Below are 16,757 nucleotides of genomic sequence, written 5' to 3' on the forward strand. Positions count from 1 at the left end.
AAAATACTGAAATATATCTAAAGTGGCTCCACAGCCACTGTAGTCCGCCATAAAGAGAGCAACAAAATCCCAATAAAGAAAGGTGTCATGCAGTTAGATACGATCGCTCCAATGCTGTTCACAGCGTGTTTACAGGAGGTATTCAGAGACCTGGATTGGGAAGAACTGGGGATAACAGTTAATGGAGAATAACTGAGTAACTTGCGATTCGCTCATATTGCCTTGCTTAGTAACTGAAGGGACCAATTGGAATGCATGCTCACTGACCTGGAGAGGCAAAGCAGAAGGGTGGGTCTGAAAATTAACCTGCAGAATACCAAAGTAATGTTTAACAGTCTCGGAAGTGAACAGTAGTTTACGATAGGTAGCGAGGTACTGGAAGTGGAAAGGGAATACACCTTCTTAGGGCAGGTAGTGACCACGGATCCGGATCATGAGTCTGAAATAACCAGAAGAATAAGAATGGGCTGGGGTGCGTTTGGCAGCCATTCTCAGATCATGAAGAGCAGGTTGCCATTATTCTTCAAGAGAAAAGTGTATAACAGCTGTGTCTTACGAGCACTCACATATGGGGCAGAAGCCTGTAGGCTCACGAAAAGGGTTCTACTGAAATTGTGTATGATGCAACGAGCTATGGAAAGAGGAACGATGGGTGTAACGTTAAGGGATAAGAAAAGAGCAGATTGGGTGAGGGAACGAACGCGGGTTAATAACATCTTAGTTGAAATCAAGAAAAAGAAATGGGGGGGGGGCATGGGCAGGACATGTAATGAGGAGGGAAGATAACCGATGGTCATTAAGGATACGGACTGGATTCCAACTGAAGGGAAGCGTAGCAGGGGACGGCAGAAAGTGAGGTGGGCGGATGACATTAAGAAGTTTGCAGGGACAACATGGCCACAATTAGTAAATGACTGGGGTAGTTGGAGAAGTATGCGAGATGCCCTGCAGTGGGCGTAACCAGGCTGATGATGATGATGACAACTACGCTGGGTATACGTATAGCATAACCGTAAGCTAACCAAAGCATATGCATAAGTGAAACCGTAAACATAACCATAGGCTAAATCATAAAGCATAACCATAAACTAAACCATAAGAATATCCATAGCTTAAACCATAAGCATATCCATAAGTTAAACTGTAAGCATACCCATAGGCTAAATCATAGAGCATAACCATAAGCTAAACTGTAAGCATAACCATAGGCTAAATCAGAAAGCATAACCATAAGCTAAACCATAAGTATCACCCAACCTTTTCGCTTCAAGATATCCAGGCTTAACCTAAGCTAAGCCCCAGCCAATTTCTTTACCCTGGCAACAAAGTTCTATGGACGCCTATGCGCGTTCCCGGTTTATGCTAAAAACTCGTCAGTCATTTTATTAGGGCCTACAGGGTCATTGACCAGACATCTCCGGTTATTACCGCGTCTGATCCCTTGGAATTTCTTCCAACCACCGTTGGCATGGTACAGAAATTATGCCTGTATTGCGCTTGAAACCGTACACTCGCCGCGTTTCATCATAATGCCACGCGACCAGGAGGCTGCTTCCACCGCGGGAGGCAATTGGTGTGAGCGCGACCCATGACTGATTCTTCTTCATCACTACACATCATCACTTGTACAAATTATTCATCTGTAATTATGATCATCAGCCGCACAGCTGCTTCTTCGTCGTCGTAGCACGAGCTCGACTGGATTAAATGGTTCCTTATAATTTATCTAGGGATTTTTCCAAGTGACAGTACGTGGTAATAAGCTTGCATTGCTTGTACGTTTCCACCCCTTCTAAACAAACCCATGTGGCGTCTTTAAGGAAGTTAAAATAGAATGAGTCGTGTCCACGCCACACAATGCGAATCTTCCCTGACCTTTCTTCTTGGTATTTGTGCTGAATACATGCACCAGATCTTGTACCATGAGTGATGATTAAGAATGAACAGTGGAAGAGGAATTTCTATTTGTATTGCGCAGCTTTCCAGGAAACGTGTGCACTGGCTTGGTGCCCTGCATTCTATATTCCTTGCTCGAACAGGTGGCTTCAAGATGCGGTTCAGGATCCAGAACTGCTAACCACTGAGGCGACCACTGAGGCTACAACGACACCCCAAGGTAAGGGAGCTTCGACTTCAATATCCAGTAAGATTGTGGTGCAGATTGTTGGGAGATATTAAATAAATAAAGAAGTCACCTTGAACGTGCCTATGAGAGTTGATCTGAGAACGACTATTGCGACTGCGAGTAACGAGGTGTTTCCGACGCACTAGAAGCAGTTCATCTTTCATATTGCACTTGCTTCCCGCGTCAGGAGGATTCAGTGCAACGCGTTAGGGGGATATATGTGTTTTGTCCGTATTAAACTGTAACATTAAAAATTCATGTAAGCCCTTGTGATAGCTTTAATACACTAAGATAAAATCAAGAAATATTTTACTTACGAATGGTTAGTTAAAAAGTAGAGACATAACGTATAAAATAAAGCTACGCAATATATACCATTTCTTGAACACAACTTATTGCTAAAATTATTAGCATAAAGGCAGGTGACCTCCAACGCCATAGTTTCATTACTTGTCAAAGCATGCCTTATGCCAGTGGTTTAATTTATTTCCCGGTGGCGGATTAAACAATTATAGAAAAAGAACTTATCAGGCGCACAAATAAACCACAGTATTATCAAACGCATCAATAAACAAATAAGACACAGCGATATGAACAGTAATCAGGGCACCGAAGGCGATTTCTTTGGCGACGGGCTTTCTTTTTTGTTCTATTAGCTGTCAAGTTGGGGGTGCGGCACTTGCGGATTTACTCGGTAATAATTTATGCGGTTTGCCCTAAACTTAGCATCGCCTTATACTTAAACACTTATTTCGCCTTTCCTGCGATACTGGACCTTCTCTCTCTTCATTTTTTTCTACTGCGAGTCCGAATACAAGTGCTGCTGCGCATGACTGCTAATACTGACATGACTGAGTAATATGGAAGAAAATGAATGGGCTGGAAGACTGTCGAAGTATTTTGTAGAGGAAAAATATTCACAGTGGAGTAACAGAACTAGGAAGCTTAACATCAAGTACGCGGCCTGTAGGGTGGGCAACACAGAACCAAGGAACTTGAGGCGGAAAGTCAGAGATGCTGAAATAATCTCGTGGGTGGCGGTAATGGAAAAGAAGCCTGCCATGAGTAACTACTTAAGAGGAAAAAAAGAAATCAGGAAAAAAAAAACGATTGATGATAACTCAAAGGGAAGCTCATTACTTTTCGAAGCGAGGTCGGGATGCCTCAATGCCGGTTGGCCACTCGTCTCACGCGTGCACAGTCCACACTCATAGTTCTGAGGTCGCCGAGCAGGCGTCCATCAGCCTTGCACTCCATGAAGATGACAAAAGCTTAATATACTGCTACTCAAAGAAGGCAATTCTGTCCTTCGGAACAGGGAGAATATCCCCGGCCATCAGTAAAATACTTCATATTTATCACCTCACCCCACATGGCGTCAATTGCTTCCCGGCACATATGGTACCATTGGAGGGGCCGCTCCCTAATCTCAAGGAGACGGCACACGAAGCCGCACGAGGCCTAACTCACCGTGTGAGCCCGGACTCCTTCTGGGCAGGATGGGAGAGCGAGCGCGACCCGCTCGTCGCTTACAACGACCTCACCCAGCATTAAAAATTACTCAAGATAACCTCGCCCCTACCGTAAGAAGCACTCAATAAAGCACAAGAAGTCACGTACAGGCGGCTTCAGACGGGCACCCACCCATGCCCGGCCTTCCTGCACAATATCTTTCCGGACGCGCACCGTGACAAGGAAGAGGACCTTAGTATTGAAGCAATGAACCACAATCTTGTGGGCATCATTAAGGAGTGTGCAATAGAAGTCGGTGGTAACTCCGTTAGACAAGATACCAGTAAGCTATCGGAGGAGACGAAAGATCTGATCAAGAAACGCCAATGTATGAAGAAAGCCTCTAACCCTGCAGCAATAGTGCAGCGGTGGCGTAGAGGTAGAACACCCGCCTCGGGTGGAAAGAGGTCCGTGGTTCGAATTCCGGTGCTAGGCAATTTTCCACAGGATTAAAAAAACAAACAAATCTGTGTGTTGATAAAACTGCATAAACAGGACTGGAGTATGCCCTGATCCCGGTGACCAGAACCGGTAATGCACTCCCTCACCAGAGCAGGATTGGCCACCCTGGGGCAGTACTTGGCCACAACCTCCTATATGAGCACAACAATCAAACCCCCGCCCTCAGTCCCCAGCAGCTGCGAAGCAACTGACCACTGCGGGGGTCAGACCTGCGACGCAGCAGAGGGTGCTAAGAATCCCTGGCTCCGGACAAGCCACCATAGGAATATCAACCTGGCAACGTTTAACGCTAGAACGTTATCTGGTGAGGCGAATCTAGCAGTGCTGTTAGAGGAATTAGTGGGCAGTAAATGGGATATAATAGGGCTCAGTGAAGTTAGCAGGCCAAAAGAAGCATATACAGTGCTAAAAAGCGGGCACGTCCTGTGCTACCGGGGCTTAGCGGAGAGACGAGAACTAGGAGTCGGATTCCTGAATAATAAGAATATAGCTGGTAACATAGAGGAACTCTATAGCATTAACGAAATGGTGGCAGGTCTTGTTGTGAAACTTAATAAGAGGTTCAAAATGAAGGTCGTACAGGTCTATGCCCCTACATCCAGTCATGATGACCAGGAAGTCGAAAGCTTCTATGAAGACGTGGAATCAGCGATGAGTAGAATGAAAACAAAATACACTATACTAATGGGCGACTTCAATGGCAAGGTAGGCAAGAAGCAGGCTGGAGACAAGGCAGTGCGGCAATAGGGCATAGGCACTAGGAATAGCAGGGGAGACTTATTAGTTATTACTATTTACTAAGGTAATCGCAAATAGAATCAGGAACACCTTAGACTTCTGTCAAGCAAAGGACCACGCAGGATTCCGTAAAGGCTACTCAACAATAGACCATATGAACACTATCAATCAGGTGATAGAGAAATGTGCACAACATAACCAAATCTTATATATATATATATATAGCTTTCATTGATTACGAGAAAGCGTTTGATTCTGTCGAAACCTCAGCAGTCATGGAGGCATTACGGACTCGGGGTGTAGACAAGGAGTATGTAAAAATACTGAAAGATATCTATAGCGGTTCCACAGCCACCGTAGTCCTCCATAAAGAAAGCAACAAAATCCCAATAAAGAAAAGCGTCAGGCAGGGAGATACGATCTCTCCAATGCTATTCACAGCGTGTTTACAGGAGGTATTCAGAGACCTGGATTGGGAAGAATTGGGGATAAAAGTTAATGGGGAATACCTTAGTAACTTGCAATTCGCTGATGATATTGCCTTGCTTAGTAACTCAGGGGACCAATTGCAATGCATGCTAACTGACCTGGAGAGGCAAAGCAGAAGTGGGTCTAAAAATTAATCTGCAGAATACTAAAGTAATGTGTAACAGCCTCGGAAGAGAACAGCAATTTACAATAGGTAGCGAGGCACTGGAAGTGGTAAGGGAATACATCGACTTAGGGCAGGTAATGACGGCGGATCCGGATCATGAGACGGAAATAATCAGAAAAATAAGTGGGCTGGGGTGCGTTTGGCAGGCATTGTCAGAACATGAACAGCAGGTTGCCATTATGCCTCAAGAGAAAAGTGTATTATAGCTGTGTCTTACCAGTACTCACCTACGGGGCAGAAACCTGGAGGCTTACGAAAAGGGTTCTACTTAAATTGAGGACGACGCAACGACCTATGGAAAGTAGAATGGAGGGGGTAACGTTAAGGGATATGAAAAGAGCATATTGGGTGGGGGAACAACCGCGAGTTAATGACATCTTAGTTGAAATCAAGAAAAAGAAATGGGGGGGGGCATGGGCAGGACATGTAATGAGGACGGAAGATAACCGATAGTCATTAAGGGTTACGGACTGGATTCCAAGGGAAGGGAAGCGTAGCAGGGGGCGGCAGAAATTTAGGGGGGCGGATGAGATTAAGAAGTTTGCAGGGACGACATGGCCACAATTACTACATGACCGGGGTTGTTGGAGAAGTATGGGAGAGGCCTTTGACCTGGAGTGGGCATAACCAGGCTGATGATGATGATGACCCTCACTATGAGTGTCGCTACTTTTCAGGATATGGCCAGCCTCGCTGGATGGATGGATGGATGTTATGAGCGTCCCCTTTGAAACGGGGCGTTGGGTTGCGCCACCAAGCTCTTGCTATTATACTGCCCAATGACCTACCTAGGTTAAACAATGAAAAAAGAAAAAAACACTGTGAACTACCACGCTCGAATTTTCTGATCACCTATTGCGATCTGTGCTATTGTTCGTGTCCGCCTTTTGTCGTTTTCCTACTTTTCTTGCACCAATCCTCCAATCGCCTGTTATTAATGCTTATTACGAACATGTTTGCTTTACCACTGCTCCCGCATCACCCAAGGGCTTCATGAAGGCCAGGGGTGCCTAAATCGACCGCTTGGTAGACATCTTCACATTCTAATAAAACATGCTCCATCGTTTCCCTCGCTTTACCGCGGCAAGCACATGCTTCTTCTTCCTCCTTATATCTCGCCTAATAGGTGCGTGTTCTAAGGCATCCCAATCTCGCTTCGATAAGTAATGAGCTTCCCTTTGAGTTATCATAAATGCTTTCTTTCTTGATTTCGTTTTTTCCTCTTAAGTAGTTGCTTATGGCAGTTACTCATGGCGTTCATTGGACCATCAATGGACATACTGGGGGCAAAATTCTAAAAAAAAAGAACCAATGAAAACAACAGGCTTTGGTGATTCTTAGGAGTGTGAGCTCATTTCCTGCCAGTATGCTTCCACTGTGAATGCAACGACCTCGTTATTGCATTTCTACTTCTTCGTAAGATAATGGTGCTCACACACTACGGCCAACTAGACAGCAACCCAGCAATATAGGACTGGTATTTAGCGGCGAGGGCGGCGTTGTAGAAAACTGTAATAGAAATCAAGAATGAAAACATGACATCAGTGAGAAATAATATAACTCTATCAGAGTTCACGAAGTCTACTATGAATTAGAGAACAGTTCTTAGCTTTTTTGTAATACATGAAACTTCCTTTCCTTATGAAATAGTAGTGCGCCTTGTGGAATCAGATTTTTAGCACTGTCAAAATCTCCATGTTTAACAACCGTAGATTTATTTGTTTATATTCACAGCTTTTTTGTTCACAGCTGGCGGGCCAAAATCCTATGGTGATGCTCTTTTTGTCTCTCGAGACGTTTCACCTTTGTACTATTTAATCATATTTTATTCAGATGATCTTCGTGCATCATGTTTACGTACAGATTGCCTTTTATACATACAAGTGTATATATGAACGAGAAAAAGAATGCATTGAGGACACGTTGAAGATGCTCTGGCGGTCAAAACTTTTGCGACGTCTCCCTCTACGGCATGCCTCATATTCAGATGCTCATTTCGGCAAGCAAAACTACATAATTCTAGAATTCAAGGGAAGAAAGGACACCGTGTGGCGCAATTTTTATTTTTCATATCGTTAGAAGCCTACAAACAGCTGAAGCCACGGCCTGGAGGCAACTCCAGGCCACCACATGTCGGCCACTCACACTCCTCAACGCGACGTTCCCCAACCCTTTAAAACAATTTTGTTCTTTTGCATACGGAGTAAGCTACCCTATACTATACCGCATCTACCTGCCGAAATATCCATAATAGCCCCCCCTCAACTTCCTCCAAACCGAAACTCAACGCACGAGAAGTGGGAGATGGCGCTTACCAGCTCGGCATTGGAGCATCAGCGAAAGCTCATCGCCGTAGCCCAAAGTGCACCCACTGCCATGGGGCTCTGAACTGAGCGCACGTGATGTGTTAGGAGAATAACAATACGTGGCACGTTGCTTTTAAGTATGCCATACTGTCTGACTTTAAAACCCATGTTTTGTAATATCCCACAGCTGCAGCATTTGAGCTATACTTATTAGTAAAAACATTGTGTTCGAAACAGCCCATAAATGTATGGTAAAATGAGCAAGCATCTTTTTCCCTTTCTTATCGCTCTTTTTAATGTCTTCACCATAAACAGAAACGGAAAGCCCAAAAAAAGAAGAACCACCGAAAAAAGAACCAGGAAAAAAAGAAGGTGAAGGACACGATGTTTCGCATGCATTACACTATGGAAACGTGAGTGCACTTATATTAGTTTTTTGTCTAACTCATTTGCATTCATCGATTCAAGAATGAGTGCCGTTAATATTAATTGTGTTTGGGCAAACTCACGGAGTAGAGGCTCATAACAGAATTTCTGGCGAAAACTGGCTAAATCGTGATCAATCAGATCGCATAATATTTTTCCCAAGTACAAATTGGAATTGTATGCTAGAACAAAAAGCTGGCTTAACCGCTTGACGCGGCGCTAGCGACCCTGATGCTGCAGTAGTTTCATGATATCGTCATTATCGTAAATATAGAAACGAACGTAAAATCATATTATATAGTATAATAAAAACTTTAATATCTTATGGTGAACAGTATGGTGAACATACCATAGGGAACTTATTATGACGGTAAAGCAGGCAATGATCACAAAGGTATCATTAAATACGTATGAATGCAGAAGAATAGGATAAGAACGGATATAGTTTTGACAAGGCACTGTGACAACACAATACTAATTGTACACAACAAGATAAGTAAAGCCAAGAAGCATCACAAACCACATTTCAGTTATATTAAGAATACCTTGGAACATAATAAAGGCACAAGAACTTATCCCCAGCAACTTCCGAAGCGCAATGCCGAAATGTATTTTCTTAGGTGATGTAAAAATGGTTGCGCAAGAAGAGAGAAAAGTGATGAGGGCGTTGTGCATCATCACGCAAAGAATGAGGAAGAATAATGTAGCGACAGCAGTTGTGAACTCCACATACAGATTTTCGTCCGGTCAAAAACGGTCGTACTTTGCGTCCGTTTCTTTCTTCTGCGTTCGCACTTACATTTGTTTCCGCGTGCTCCCGTGAATCATGAGTGTATATTTGAAACTGCTGTATTGCAAGTATTGAAAGTGCGGCGGTTAAAGGGACGTCGATGGGTTCCCGGCGCAAAGTACATAAACAATGTCTAACTGATCACAGACGCGTTTCCAGTAGCTTAATGCAGGCATCGTATAAGCGCTGTCCAAGCATTGAGAAAGGCCGTTTTCAAGGTCACCTATATTACGCGCGGCACAGAACCACTTTGTACTGGTCTCGACACTCGAAGGATATGCCCGTGAGGAAAGTTTCGGTACATATTTCGGTATATATTTCGGTAAATGCATATGCCAGCTCACCTTTCTCACACCCGATGACTCGGCCTTCGGCGGCACAAAAGACGGGATATACCAGTTACGTTTATTTCTGAAAGGACTTCCCCAATGCCAGAGGCAGGCAGACGCGACAGTGCGCATTCGATTATGCCTCCTCGGGTGCCGACAGAGCAAAAAAGAGCGCGTCATAGTAAGTCGCGCTGTGGCCATTTTCGAAGAGAAATAGCTGAGAGCCTTCACATAACTCAAGTATTGTAACTCAAGAATAGTTGAGGCTTTTCGTGAGGAACACCACATTGGTGACGCCCCTCGGAATTCGAATCGCAAAACGAGCGAAACTGAGGACTGACTTCTTGCAGCCGCGGCCTGCAATGCGCCCTTGATGACCGCGGGTCAACTGAGAAAGGTTGTAGGTGTACAGTGTGAGCCATGACACGGTGCGGAGACGGCATCGAGGAGGTGGTGTGGGAAATCGAGCTGCTGCCCAGAAGACGAAAATGTCTACGGCTTCTACTTTGAAAAGGCTGCAGTTGACCCGCGATCATCTCTGGTGGAGCAATGGTGATTGGCAAGATGTAGTTTTCAAAAGGACTCGTCGATTTGCACGAAATGGAGCCATAAGCTTAGAGAGTACTGGCCAGGGCTTACAAGCTACTTAGAAATTTGTATTCTTAGCTTGACAGCATTGTGATGTTTAAAACGAGAATATTAACGAAAGAAGTGCAATGTGACAATCTGATCGTTGGTAACATACGTAAATATTTGACGTGTAAATGGCATGACGCAAATTTAGCTACAAGTGCATGTCTGTGTACTTACAAGGCGTAAATATTATTTCTGGCAGTGTTGAGCGTGGGAGGAATCCCAGGCTGTCGGTAGCGAATGAGAGGGATGTAGCTCCTTAGCAGTTCTGAGCAAACTACTCAAAACGATACCATTGCGGCGCACGTAAAGTCATTAAACGCACACCGGTGCGACATCTCTCCTTAACCTATCCCAGCCAAGCTCTTTTTATTCCTCTATCGCTGATAATTGCCTGTCTTTTCTCTTCTTCCCATAACTTTGTTCCCAGGATTTTATCACGGTAGTAGAATGATACGATATGACAGGCACAATTAGGTAATATGATACGATTGTGGGCGCATGTCGCTGCGTGGAGGCGCGTGGAGTTCGGCAAACCATTGAATGTGCGTTGATGAATTCATGAAATGAAGCAAACCTATTGCATTTTCATTATTTAAACAATTACACTTTTTTTTTTGTAACAAAAAAAGCAAGTGTTTTTGATCAACTGACTAGGGCCCTGAAAAATGCATTTTACTCTTATAGGTTTGCTCCTCAGTAAACTCTCGAGGTCGAGTAGCTGAAATAGTATCAACATCTAGGAAGTCGCAACTAAACACGGCCTCCGCCCCCTCTGTCGGATAAAGCGCAGCTTCTGTGCTAAAGCCTACATCGAAATCATAGATAACGAACTTTTTCCTCCCCTCCTGGACGGGCCCTTAAGGATGGAGTACCTATGGCAAGTGTAACATCACGCGGTGCAAAAGAACGTTCTTGCAGGTGTTCCGCGGCCCTGGCCAACCCTGGTAGCAGATGTGAACATATTTGCAAATCTTTGTGGAATCCTAAAATCTAATCTTTCAGAAATAAGCCACGACAGCGCATCACCCGACGAATTTAGGAAAGTAGCGGAAGACAAAGAAGAAATTCTCAGGGGTGATGTAGACATGCTACGCGCAGTGTATGCGTCCTTGCGCCTATGCTCATCGCACGCGTTGAACAATCGGGACGGCATTTCAAGGTTATTGACGTCACACTTGCCTTGCAGTAAACTTTTCTTTTGGACTGATAAACACAGGATGTGCCAGAAAAACTTACAAAGTCGAAAACGAAACAAGTTGTAGCTTCACTTTCCAAGGCTGTACACGATAGTTTCCTAATGAACAATTTTTATTTCTACTGCATGGTCTCTGTTGGTTGGTTCCACCTAAATTAGGTGCCAACATTGACAGCAGTGCATGCTGTTGAGCGCAAACTGGAAATAAAAAGAAGATGTAAAATGTTCGTGACGTTTCTATCTGCCCTTGTGCGCATTTCAGGCACCTTTAACAAAAAATGATGTGTTTCGTCCTCAAAGGAACAACGTGACAGACGACGCTTACGCAAGCGGTGCTTTGTGCGCCTGCGCGCACTATTGTCGGTCTCCCACACTATCCCCGTTGTAAGGCGCTGATACCAGGTGCGGTCGACGCTCGCGCGATATCGTTAAAAATGCGAGAGACGGCATTCGTTCATGTTTTACCAGAAATGGGCGATCATTGTACTGCAACCCTTTCAATTAAATCAGGTATGAAATGGCCTTTATGTGAACCTAAGTGTGTAAGAGGCTATAATGCCGAAGCTTCAGTTTTATTGGTGACCTGCCAACGTTTAAGGAGGTGTTCATTCCCAGCTAATATAAACTCACGGTCACGAAAACTGGTTAGTGTTAAAAAAGGAACTCCTTAGTGAGCATACATTTACCCTTGTGGGTCATCCAAAGCAAGCGAAGGCTATCTTGGTTTAATTGGTCTTTAAAAGTTTTTGAATATATATTTAACAGATACTTTCCGGAAAACAAAACTGGGAAGTAGTGAATGTGATTTGACTGCTTGTCGGAGGATCAGCCGCAAATTATAATTGTGGTATTAATGCTAACCGCGTACTACGGTACCTGCGTCGTCACTTTCAGTCGCTCCTATTCTCCTAAACTGCTTCTTTATAAAGCTTTTCGTCGTTCGGAACTGAAATATAGATCATCTGTATGGAGTCCGTTCATCAAAAATTTCGCTAGTCACATTGAAGGTGCATAAAATACACGCCCATGTTCCACATTCACTTAGTGCACCTGTCTTTACAGCGTCTCATTATTGCGAACAGAGTTATTAAGGCGAAGGCCCTAAGTGACTCCTATGCCCGATGACCTTGAAAAAAGAACGTATCGTCTGGTCCAATGGTCCAAAAACTGTCATCATCAGCAATGTCTCACACCCCCCTCAGCAAGTAGAAAGTGCAAGGACTCATTAATCTCGTAATTCCGAGGCAAGAAACACTCAGCATAGTGAAGCGTACAGTACCTACATTCATTCAGATCACGCGTACAACATACAGAAGCGCGGTGTCTAGTCGAGTGGTAAAAAAAAAAAACACGCGACCTTCTCAACTTACCCCCCTAAGCAATGACCCATATCCCGTAAGGCTGAGGCTACATGCGTTATGCTGTCAAGCTAAATGTGCATAAATTCATTGTAATCATCCGTACAAGACAGTACTGCCACCGTTTCAATCCCCTCGGGAGAGGATGCGAGACGGCGCATTACCGAATGTTCAGCAGGCTTTTGCCTTCACGTGTTACGGAAGTGTAACGTTCTGGCGAATTTTATCCCCCATCACTTTCTCCACGTAGGAAGATAGCACGTCTGACCTTATCTCAGAAGATTCAGTACCGCAGTGCTTAACTTAAGGAACAATTACTTTCCCCTCCTTTACTCATATCACCGACCATCGCCGAAAATAATCTGTTCCTCGTTATCGTACTATCCAGCAATTTGGTTCTTTCGTTCTTCAAACGTATAGTGACTGCAACCGTTTGCCCACTTCCTTTGTTCTTGTTACTAATGCGGTAGAATTCACACAAACAAGGATAACGTGCCTCTTGAAGGCTGGCGATCTTTCGATAGGTGGACCCAGCATCGTCAAAGGCGGCCTCACGATTATCGGCAAGGCTGCCTTTGCGCTTTCGAATCGCTTGGAGAGAATCTTGCGAGCTGATATTTGTACTTGTGCTTATGATCTTTGATGTCCCCATTCCTTTATGTAACGCCCTACTGGCGCTGAAGGTAATGAAATGAATAAATAAATAAATAAATAAATAAATAACTAAATAACTGAAAGGTACATGCCATTGCTAGGGTAGGGTGCCCCAATAGACAAATTCAACGAGTGTCCATAAGTGAACAGTTCGGGAAGAAATGCAGCTAACAGTTGCGACAAAATGAAGAAAATAAAATTAAACGAGAGGGTGCATTGAGTGAGAAGCGTTGACCTGCATAGAACGTAAGAACCACAAGTGAAGACATTTAGAAAAAACATGAGAACTTCGCTTATCATGAATTCCCGCATATGCAGGGCGTACCTTCATTTTTTTTCCACTCGACAACTGTAGGCATTCTGGAGAACCCATAGCTTGAGAATCAGCTAGCTGACGACTGTCAAAAAATGGCAAGTTTAACTTCAGCATTTGCTCTTATGCATTCACATGGTTTAGCAACCTGAAATACAATAATCGGCTTGTCCAAGCAAGAAAGTCGCACAAAAAACATTATTGCAGATAAAATCATTCTCGTGCTACTAATTTATCTGAATTTACGAAAATTATTGATAATACTTACAAGTTGCCTCTTGCTTTTCAACAGGCGGGGTTTTATCTCGGCTGCAAAGATGCCAACGGCAAACCTTACGCAAACGGGAAGGGTTGTGCGCTTTACTTCTATGGTGTAAGTCTCAATTCTATCTTTTTTGGCCTAAAACAGCCGGATTTATAAATCATTGTTTGTCTTTCCTCGCGTAACCTGGGAACACCCAAGCAAAATAGGCAAATACCCTCCCCCCCCCCACACACACACAAACCAAGTACGCACGCTGTTCAGTGTTGCGGCCAAAGTATACCGTACGGTACAAGCTCGAAAGTACAAGTGCACATACGAGTCTTCATGAGTGTGGGTTGTTTGACTAATTACACTTTCACTCGAAGGGCGAATCAAGGACAGTGGTAGCCGGCTCGCGAGGTAAATGCTGCTGCTTTCCTCCATTCACGATCGAGATTGATCCTCGACTTTCAGTTCCCCTTGCGCCCTGTCGCGAAAGGCACAGTTGCTGCCGGAAAACAACTGCGCTTCCCTCCCTTCCATCACCCTACGTCTTTTCGGGCGATGGAAGACGCTTTCCTCCCTCGCGAGCGCCAGAGTGAGCCGTCATCGTCGGCTCCAGTCGGGTGCTTTCACTCGCACGTACAGCATACGGAGCGCGGCGATAGTTTTATCGCCCTTTGACTTCATACGAAACATTACGGCGACGCCGATGGCAAAAATACACCTACAGTGTTTATGTAATTACTATCGCAATAAGGAAGTTGGAAGTCAGTGCTTGTTGTCGTCTGTACTGCCCTTGTCCCAGTGTGCGCTGTATTTCACAGTAGGATGGATATTAGAAGGTGTAGCATACTGAGTACTCATCGTGGAAAGCCCTTCTTTCGCTGCACGCTCCAGGCAATGTTATTTAGAGTCGGTTTGAACTGAATAAACAACACATACATATACTCAATATTTCAAATTTCACTTTACAGGGCACTAGCGATAAGCATACAACGCTGCTTCGTCACTGCGTAGTTGGAAAGTGCAAGGACGGAAGATGCATACATGATGGTGGCGCCAATTGCGGTATATACTAGAATACCCTGCCGAACGACTGAAAATAAAATATTTTTATAACCTAATTGATAACATTACATTCGATGCGAATATTATTGAATTACTGTCAACATCAATGCCTTTGTCAATGATGCGGGAAGTCTGGTTAGTTGGTATTCCATGACACAACTTTTTTGGATAGCAGAAATCATGAATACTAAAAAGCAAACACAGGCACAGAAGCTTGTGCCTGTCTGATTTCTTTTCTGTGTGTATCTTCTGCGCGCTAAAAAAGTTTTCCACACCAACTACTCGTGGATGCGATGCTGTAAGCACACACCCAGATTTTAAGCAACCAATTTATTACCTCCATTTCTTCGCCCATCCTCAGAACACTTACCTCAAGAGTGGACACTCCCATATACCTATAAGCAACGTGTAACGCTACTACTGCCCTTCTAGTCACTGCTGTTTGGTGTGAACGATGTGCACATGCGCAGCAGTAGTGATCTGGCATTCGTGGAAACCGTGTTAACTGCCTTTTCTGGGTTACCCCGGATGTTCCTAATTACGGGGCTGCCTGATGCGTGTACTTTGGAGAAGCGGCTTCATGCACTTCATTTGCGCCGAAGAGCTCATCATAGTGTCAATTTTCGGAAAAGAATTGATTTCTTTTACGTCTATTCCTATTGTCATAACCATGCTATTTACAGTTAACAAGTGTGGAGCAACCTGCATTTGCCTTTTTTCCCACCATAAATGTGGTATAAAGAAATGTGTTTACTATACAGCGTCGTGCGAGCGCAAGAAGTGTCACAGAAGTTGTATTTTTAAATATTATTGAAGTGCTTTCTCTAACTCTTGCAACAGTGCTTTTTTCTTTCTCACTAGAAGAAAGCAGATACGATGGCCTGGTTGTTGAGCATCGCCTTTTGCGTGCGGGGCACGTACTGAACTCGAAACACATTGCTGCAAAGAACCCAACAGCTGTCTGATGGGTACAGATGTCCACCCGCCTTGTGCTTCTTTAGGGGTGGGGGGGGGCGGGGTTCGGATCTGGAAAGAAGGCCGCTGTTAACGTTTAGGTGCGGCTTCTGGGCGCTGCTGGTCCAACCAGTGATATTCTCGGTGCTGAGAATCACCCGCACCTGTTGGTAGCTGGCTAGAGCTGGCAACCGGCACTTAGCTGGTAAGTAGGTACAATCTTGCTGCAGGCCTTGTGATCGGCTATCACGAGGCCTCAAAGCATGAAAAGGGGTTTTTCTCACCAACCAGAGTGCATCAACTTCCTCCTTTTTTTCTTCGGAAAGGAAACATATCGGCCTCCGTCTCACGGTTTCTGCTTTCTGCTCATCAACATTTTATTTCTTGCCCAATGACAATGTGCCCAGCTTTTAGAAATTTAGTCATGACAGATAGCGCTTCACTGCTATAAGTGCGATTATTGTTACACCGACAACCACGTAGCGCCCCGTATGCAGCACGGCTCTACTCACTAACACATGTATCCTCGCACATCGTCTCTGACGACACTCGCACCTACCACTTCACGCGCACATCCACAAAGTTTATACTGCCCCAAAATATGTGCAACAAACTTTCCGAATTTTGTTGACAGAATACACAAGACTTCAGTATTAAAAACTGTAGCATCACTCCTAAACTAGCAGTTTGGTAGGGACGATGTTCTTATCAAACAAGTACACAGGACAATGATTGCTATTGGGTGTTGTAAGAGCTAATAGGGGTATATTTGAGGATATTGGGACTTGTTAATTTTAGTACTCAAGAGATAATGCCCCAAAAGTAGCCTAAAATAGCCAATTAGCCTATCTGAAAGTATTTCAGCGAGGTGCCTTCATACGCGGCCAAACTCGTACAAAGTACCGAAACCTTGTAACCAATTGACCGCGATGGTGATCACCGTGGGCAATAGCCAAGGCGTCCACTTTAAACGGGGCAGTGGACAAAGA

The 16,757-nt window shown here is 44.4% G+C and overlaps 1 long non-coding RNA gene across 1 annotated transcript; it reads left to right on the forward strand.

The window, feature by feature from the left end:
• The first annotated feature begins 1,978 nt into the window (after positions 1–1,978).
• On the forward strand, positions 1,979–14,870 carry LOC142576554 (uncharacterized). The gene is made up of 4 exons (XR_012826870.1): positions 1,979–2,116; positions 8,114–8,211; positions 13,792–13,872; positions 14,721–14,870. It is a non-coding gene; the product is annotated as an uncharacterized LOC142576554 (long non-coding RNA).
• The last annotated feature ends 1,887 nt before the right edge of the window (positions 14,871–16,757 follow it).

Source organism: Dermacentor variabilis, chromosome 3, assembly GCF_050947875.1.
Source record: "Dermacentor variabilis isolate Ectoservices chromosome 3, ASM5094787v1, whole genome shotgun sequence".
Taxonomy (NCBI): domain Eukaryota; kingdom Metazoa; phylum Arthropoda; class Arachnida; order Ixodida; family Ixodidae; genus Dermacentor; species Dermacentor variabilis.